The sequence below is a fragment of the Gymnoscopelus microlampas genome (genome assembly GCF_963454915.1).
Source record: "Gymnoscopelus microlampas genome assembly, chromosome: 21".
NCBI classification, from domain to species: Eukaryota; Metazoa; Chordata; class Actinopteri; order Myctophiformes; family Myctophidae; genus Gymnoscopelus; species Gymnoscopelus microlampas.
The window spans coordinates 40,274,937-40,283,572 of record NC_139958.1 but is presented as its reverse complement, the minus strand read 5'-3'; the positions used below and the strand labels follow the sequence as shown (position 1 = coordinate 40,283,572).

The following is an 8,636-nucleotide window of genomic DNA, read 5'->3' as shown; positions in this document are numbered from 1 at the left end:
TCATTTATATGACAAAGGTATGGACTTGGGTGGTTAAGAGTTATCAAAAATAAATTCCAAACTACTGTATATGGGCATCACATATTCTTTTTTTTATGAGTGTCAGCCAGTGGTGGAAAAAGTACTCAAATGTTTTACTTAAGTTAAAATATCAATACTGCAATGTAGAAGTACTCTGTTACGTACCTAAGTAAAAGTCCGGAATAAAAAAAATACTTGAGTAAAAGTACAAAGGTATTGGCATCAAAATGTACTTAAAGTACCAAAAGTAAAAGTACAAAAATGTTTGAAAAAAGCAGATCTACAAGCTCACAACGCGTCGCGATGCGACGCGTTGTGTGCTTGTAGATCTGCTATTTTCAAATTGCCTAGGTATAAATTACGGCTAAAGTGGTTAATGTATGTTTTATAATGTAATGATTTATATCTGAAAAGTACTGTAACTAGTAACTAAAGTCTTCAAATAACTGTAGTGGAGTAAAAGTACAATATTTGCCTCTGAGATGTAGTGGAGTATAATCCAGTAAAGTAAAAGTACCTCAGAATTGTACTTAATTGCAGTACTTAAGTAAATATACTTAGTTACTTTACACCACTGGTGACAAGGAACTAATGGCAGAGCGTTTCATGGGAAAAACGTCAAGCACAAGGGATAATATTGAATTTCCTGCTCATCTGCATTTCCTCTGAATTATGATCATGTGAAGGCGTTTCCAATGTCACACGCACATGAAGTGTATATAAGCAACAAGAGCTGCTGTTTCTGATATTCAACACTTCAACACTGGAAGATCCACAACACATCATTCTACTGAAGGTTTGACTCCTCTCCTCTCCTCTCCTCTCCTCTCCTCTCCTCTCCTCTCCTCTCCTCTCCTCTCCTCTGACTTTCAGAAGTATCTCTAACATGTCTGTTTCTTTTACTGAAGGAAATCATGAACATGAGGATGCTAAGCGTGTCTCTACTTCTCGGTGCTGTGATGGCTCTGACTGCTGCTGCTCCTGCTGCAGAGGTGTGTGTGTGTGTGTGTGTGTGTGTGTGTGTGTGTGTGTGTGTGTGTGTGTGTGTGTGTGTGTGTGTGTGTGTGTGTGTGTGTGTGTGTGTGTGTGTGTGTGTGTGTGTGTGTGTGTGTGTGTGTGTGTGTGTGTGTGTGCAAGCCATCCATCCGTTCGTTGTCATCCACTTTTCTCCATATTTATTATCCTGTTTATTAGCATTTTCACCACAGCATCTGTAGTGAAAATAGCTCGGATGGATGGCAACGCCATAGATCATGTAGTCACGGTAAAGGCCCCATAGCTCGGATGGGTGGCAACGAACGCGATATATGCAGCCACGGTCCATAGCTCAGATGGAAGGTAATACCGTGGTTCTATGGGATATGTAGTCATTGACAGTGTGTGGAAATGCATGTATGGACTAGGAATGAATTGCTGTTGTTGCTGTTGTTGTTGTTGCTGCTTTCAAACAGTTAACTTCAAGTGTCCATTGTCTTTTCAGGAGAGCATGTGGTCGTCAAGAGATGGGCAAGATGCCCAAATGGATGGAATGACTTGTTTGGTAACTGTTACAAATTTGAAAGAACTACGATGGCTTGGGCTGATGCAGAGGTAATTATAATGAACAAACATATTATGAAATACACAAAACATTGTCTTTTACTCTGTCTGTCTGTCTGTCTGTCTGTCTGTCTGTCTGTCTGTGTCTATTTTTTCTATTTGACTAATAGTCTTTCTTGTCTTCTGTTTATTCTCTTCTGTTGGAAAACTGTTTGTCTCAGGGTGGAAACCTTGCATCCATACAGAACAAAGCAGAGCACACATTCATTCAAGACCTGATCCGTTCCACAACTGGTACAATGACTTGCGCGTGGATTGGAGGCTACGATGCAACAAAGGTACAGTAACAATAAACTGTTTGATGAAACTTTACCTCCAATTACACTGATACTGTACCTGGATGTCAACATACACCTACTATACAACACAAGATGGTGTCTATTGTCCTCACATTGTCAGAGGGAGACCTAATTAGTTATATTTACTCGTAAGTAAGTTCTTAAGTAATGTTTTGAAGTATATTTCTGAAGGCTTTTTAATTTTTAATTTTATTTATACTTTTTGTCTCCGCCAGGCCGAAAGGCATGGCGAGAGAGTATGTTTTACCCCCTGTCCGTCCGTCCGTGTGTCCGTGTGTCCGTGTGTCATTCGATCTGTCTGTGTACAGCTAATCTCCGGCACCGTTGGCTTGCTCGCAGCCAAACTGTGTACACACACTCCCTGGATACCAGAGCAGAACCTCTGCCCCAAATTTTTCACAGGGGCCTGTTATAGCGCCACCAGGAGGCCGATTTGTGCAAAACACATTTTTTGACAGTACTCCTACAGATTTTGTCCAAAAATCCCACAAATCGGTACACAGTATCTCTACAGTCATTAAACGAAACGGGTCTTTCAGATTTTTCATATTCCATCCTGATTGGCTAAAAATGTCTTCCAAAGTTTGCAGGAGTGCTCCGTTTTGAACAAAATGCCTCAAATCATGAACACAGCATGCACTTTCCGAGAAATTTTGCAAGCACATTCCCATTAGGCCGAGGAAGAACTACCATTTGAACATTTTTAAATCAGCCTCATGGTGGCGCTATAACAGGCCGATTCGTGTTTTTACCTATAATTGCACCGATCTGTGTAAAACTTTGTATGCACACTCCCTATAGGTCAAGGAAAAACCTTTGCCCTGCATTTTTCACATCTGCCTTTTATAGCGCCACCAGGAGGCCGACTTGTGTAAAACACATTTTTTTATACTACTCCTTCCAATTGTATCCAAATTTCACGCAAATCGGTACACATGATCTCTATAGTCATGTGATCACGACGGATGTGTTTGATTTTTCATACTCCATACTGATTGGCTAAGATTGACATCTAAAGTTTGCATTATTGGCTTGTTTTGAACAAAATTCTGCAAATCATGAACGCACCGTCCAATTGCGCTCAAACTTTGCACGCACATTCACACTATGTTGAGGAACAAATGCCACCCTTTTAACATTGGCCTGTTATAGCGCCACCAACAGGTCTAATTCAGCAAAACACATGTTTTTGACAAAATGCCTCAAATCATGAATGCAGTCAGTGTCCGATTGTCGTGCAAGGCCTAAGAAGAAATGGCACCCTTTTCACGTTGGCCTATTATAGCGCCACCAGGAGGCCACAGTAGCCTACCTGACCTGGCGGAGACCTGTGCTCCGAGGAGCACTTTTTCTAGTTTACAAATGTAATGGAGTAAACGATTTGGTTACATTATGTTTGTTCCTTTCATTGTTACCCATATGTTTTATCAAAATGCATGTCCTATTTGCTTAAAGGTTGGGTAAGTGATATTTTTTGGTTAAAACAAAAAGCTTTACGTTAAAAGGTTAAAGCTCTATATTTTGATAGTAATCATTGCTATAGAGTGTTTGTTCTGTCACAGGAGTCTCCCTGTCTCTCCAGCTCTTTAATAAACAGAAAATACATTTTCAGGCAGGTGACAACATTTCAGCCAATCAGCAGAGAGTACCCATTTATCAGCTTCATTTTGATAGTGATCCAGCTCCATGTTTGTCTGCTCATGTATTTGTGTCATCAATTCCAATTTCACTTGTTTAATCTGACTTTTCACTAGACACTTTATTACAAGAGAAAGAACGTGTCTACTCTAATTCTTTTTTATATATGAAGACTACTTTTACTTCACTTAAGTCATTATTCTTTTGATAATAATAACGACTAGAAATGCATGTGATTGTTGTGCAAAACAAACGGATGAATGAATGGATTCTAAGAAGTGGGCTCACTCAAGCTCACTTTTTTTACAATGTGGAAACCATGCACTGTGGAAGTTCCGATTGGATCTTTGCAGTAGCCTAGTGATGACTGGTGAGTTTTTATATTTACGGTCCATTCATGGATGTCTTTACGTTTCAGGCCGGTTGAGAAATCTAAATGGTGACATGTTCTATTCTATTGTATTGATTTATTATGAAGTTACTTATATTGTCATCTAGGAGGATGTCTGGCTGTGGAGTGACGGGTCGCCCAATGACCTTCACTGACTGGCGCAAGGGAGAACCTAACAACGTTGAGGGAAAACAGCACTGCATGGAAATGAATCATTCAAGTAAGTCTCAACAATCTGAATTCAATAAAATAATAATAATACAAATATATACAAATATATATATATATATATATATATATATATATATATATATATATATATATATATATATATATATATATATATATATATATATATATATATATATATATATACTGTATATACAAAAAAAATATTCTGAATTAATGTATTTATTATTTTGGTATACATGTTGAATTGCTCTATATTCTGATGATAATCATTGACCCCGTATTGTGAGGGAATGTTTTTGGCGACGCCATCAACCTTTAACCTTCAACATTGTTTTTTTTACCGTTTTCAAGTTTAAATAGGTCAAAAGTACCCTTTACATTTCTTTATTGGAACAAGGCTTCATGATATCCTCAGAAACAGCTATTTTAACACCTAACCCAAAATAATATTTTAAAAAGTGTTTACATGGATATGAATGCATAACAAGTCAGCTATGAGGTGGGAGTGGGAGAAAATAATAAATGGGGGAAAAAAAGAGTATTTTGGGCTGAGTTAAATCACAGGTAAAGTTTTACCCGCTAACACCAAAAGTGTATGCAGGTTTCTAAAACAATGCAAGGGTAACAATGCAAGGGTTAACCTTTCAACAAAACAATTTCATATCACTAATAACGCCTTTAACAACTCAATATAATACTTAATGTGTCTGTAAAGAATTTTAATTATCAACTTTATCTTTGCATTTATATAACAGGTGACCACCTTTGGGATGATGAATATTGTCATCACAAAGTTGCCTCCGTCTGCAAAAAACAAGCTGGAGCCCAGTGAATAACATGGAGATTACACACATGCACGCACAATTACACACTATTACACATTAGTAACTTTTACTTACACATAAGTAAAAGTATCAATACTGCAATGTAGAAGTACTCCGTTACAAGTAAAAGTCCGGAATTCAAAATTTACTTGAGTAAAAGTACAAAAGTATTGGTATCAAAAGGTACTTAAAGTACCAAAAGTAAAAGTACTAAAATGTTTGAAAATAGCAGATCTACAAGCTCACAACGAGTCGCATCGCGACTGAAGTTCGCCCGTGGGACAAAAAAAGGCATTTTTAAGAACCACTTAAAACAGTACTGTTTAGGCCTAAAGAAGCATTTGTCTTTTTTTTTTTTTTTCATTATGACTATTATTTTTTTTTGTTGCTTTTTGTGTTTTTGTTGTTTTTAATCGTTAGAATGTTTCATGCTGTGTTTTTATTTCTGTTGTATGTAAAGCACTTTGTGAGTTCTCTCTGTGAGAAGTGCTCTACAAATAAAATGTAGCCTACTTACTTCACCACAGACGGTACACGTTCATAAGAGTTGTTGAAGACAACGACATTAGAGACTATGGATGATGGTGTTGTTGTTCCCCAAATGGAAGGAAAGTATTTCATTTAAAAATAGCTATTCTTTTAAAAAATCTGAGTTGAAAATCGCCCAACTCCCATTGTAACTAACGAGAGTGAATCAATGTTTTCCCTCATCGCTGACTCCGCCCCCTGCTATGACACGCTGATGACACTTTGCCATGTCATGTATGGAAAGGTTACTTATTGCGGTGCACACACATTTAGTTAACCTTTGTTACGATCAAGATGCTTTATCAGAGGTTATTTGGATTAACATACTGTTTATTGCAAGTTTGATGGAAAGGTTACTGATTGGAGTTCATATAGGCCTACATTTAGTTAACCATTGTTAGGGTCAAGTTGCTTTATCAGGAGTCATTTAATCTGTATTAAAGTGTATTTAATTTTCTTTGAGTTATCAGTTCGGATGAGTGCTGGAGTTGATATGGCAGGCCTGTGAAGTTAAAGGTAGGGTAAGTGATTTACTTAGGTTAAAATAAGTGTTAAATATCTCTATATTCTGATAGTAATCATTTCTATAGAGTGTTTGTTCAGTAAAATGAGTCTCCCATGTCTCTCCAGCTCTTTATTAAACAGAAAATGCATTTTCAGTGCTCTCTCGGATTGGCTTAAAATGTGTCACCTACCTGAAAATGTACTATATTATGTTTACTAAAGAGCAGGAGAGACCCCTGTGACCAAACAAACGCTCTGTAACAATGATTACTATCAGAATATAGTACTTTAACCTTTTTAACAGTCCCTTTATTTTGATGACATGCATTTTTTTGGACCAGAATTATTGTTTATAAAATTGTTTCAAAAAATAAAAGACCAAAAAAATGGCATTTTTTAAAGAAACTACGCAAGTTTCCCTGTGTCTCAGAGAGTCAGAGTCTTTTATGAATTTATTTGGTTATAGTGTCATGAGTTTAACACAATGCATGATTAGCCTAATAGGTTGCACCTGCAGTCTTGCAGGCTTGCAACACGTGTCCGCACCAACATCAAAGCACCTGTCAATGGTGCGCCCCATAGCCTACCATGTGTGCTCACTGGAGAAGTGGAGAGAATGAAGTACGTCTTAATCTCATGGGAAAGTGGAGATATTTGACTAAATGCACGTTTTCTGCCTTTAAATGTCAAATGGATATGAAACTAGAGGACAATTCGCTGACCCCAAGTTAATTAGTGGGGGAGTAGGCCTACAAGCAAGCAAGCAAGCAAGCATTACAACCTTTTTAGCGGTGCCAGCCGCTCTACATTTGACTTTGTCCGTGTGTCTGTCCGTCCGTATGTTATGTCCGTCCGTCCGTATGAGCACGGCAAAGAAGCAACACACACACACACACACACACACGGGGTTCTCCTTCCATTCCGACATCTCGCCACTCCGACTAGTGGCTTCCGCGTGCGGTTAGGGTTAGGGTTAGGGTTAGGTATAGGGTTCGTTAACGTCGGAAAGGCGACATGTCGGAAAGGCGAAATGCACCCCACACACACACACACACACACACACACACACACACACACACACACACACACACACACACACACACACACACACACACACACACACACACACACACACACACACACACACACACACAAGCCAGCACTGCACACGTGCACTCAAATACTCAAATACCTTGAGTAAAAGTACTTCAGAGTACGCAAAATGAGTAAAAATACTTAAAAGTACTCAAAATGAGTAAAAATACTTAAAAGTTGAAAAAAATAGTAAAAATACTTAAAAGTTGATAAGAAAGAGTAACTAGAAAATGTGCTCCTCGGAGCACAAGTCTCCGCCAGCAAATATTGGAATTTATTCCAAGATTGGAACTTTGATGATAGTGTGTACGTCAGATGGCACATTGACTGCATTACTGTGGATTGCCTTGAACTTGTTGGCAACTTGTTGGCAAGCCAACAAGTTTCATGAAGGCAATACATTGACTTACCAACCTTTCTTCTAAGGATGCAAATCCTGCAGTTCTCTGGGAATGGCATCCAGTAATAAGTTGTTAGCCCAAGCTTGTGTAGGGAGTTTTCCTCTTTTAATGTAGTGGTGACATGTGTGGCAGATCCAAGTGTTATTTTGATTTATAGCAGTTGGGTCTTTGTGCAGGAGATCTACAGTATCTATTGTTGCTTTGTACTTTGAAAGTTTGAACTCTACCACTGATTCTCTGTAGAGCATTCGTTCGCAGGAGAAACAGACATAATTGGGTCCACTTTGTGACATCTTTTTTAAGATATGCAGCAGCAGCTTCATCAACTTCAACGTCTACTAGTTCTTTAAGTGATCTAAAGCATCTCTTCTTACTACTGTTATATGATTGACAATGTGACCAGGGCCTTCTTTTCCTTGCGGTGTCAGCTGCTCGTCTTCGTTCTTTGTCATTTTCAGTTGCGAGTGTTCTTCGTCTTTGTTTCTTAGCTTTGTCCTTCTCCTGTTGGCGTTGCGCCTTTGCTTCTTCATCGGTTTGCAGACAATGATTAGCTTCTTCAGTTTGCATAATAAGAGTTAGTTGCACTGTGTCATCAACTGTGATCTCAGTTTGTACTGGAATGTACTGTTCTTGATTAATCCTGTCTAAGCTATTTATTGTCTCCGCCAGGAGAGTTTGTTTTCACTTTCTGAAACTGGGACTAACATTGGTCAAGCCTCACGTGACACGTGACAATACGGTGAAATAGTGTGATCTGATTGGCTAGTGACGTATAGCGGCCTATATATACATGTGTCACTTTGAAAGAGTCTGTGCCTCTTTCAAAGTGAGGTAAGACAGGAATAATCACAAAATGGCTGAGAAATGGGGGATACTGTAACAATTGGATAGGACACTTACACAGACAGGACGGATAGGACACTTACATAGACAGGACGGATAGGACACTTATACAGACAGGACGGATAGGACACTTATACAGACAGGACGGATAGGACACTTATACAGACAGGACGGATAGGACACTTATACAGACGGATAGGACACTTGTGTCATGTTACTATGACACAGTAACATGTTCTATTTTTTGTAAGAATTAGAACATAAGAATTAGAACATTCCCAACATTCCCAACACAAGTCTC

At 38.5% G+C, this 8,636-nt stretch overlaps 1 long non-coding RNA gene across 1 annotated transcript; it reads left to right on the top strand.

Moving 5' to 3' along the window:
- Positions 1–1,746: 1,746 nt before the first annotated feature.
- LOC311038157 lies at positions 1,747–5,018 on the top strand. The gene is made up of 3 exons (XR_014600017.1): positions 1,747–1,898; positions 4,056–4,168; positions 4,896–5,018. It is a non-coding gene; the product is annotated as an uncharacterized lncRNA (long non-coding RNA).
- Positions 5,019–8,636: the final 3,618 nt, after the last annotated feature.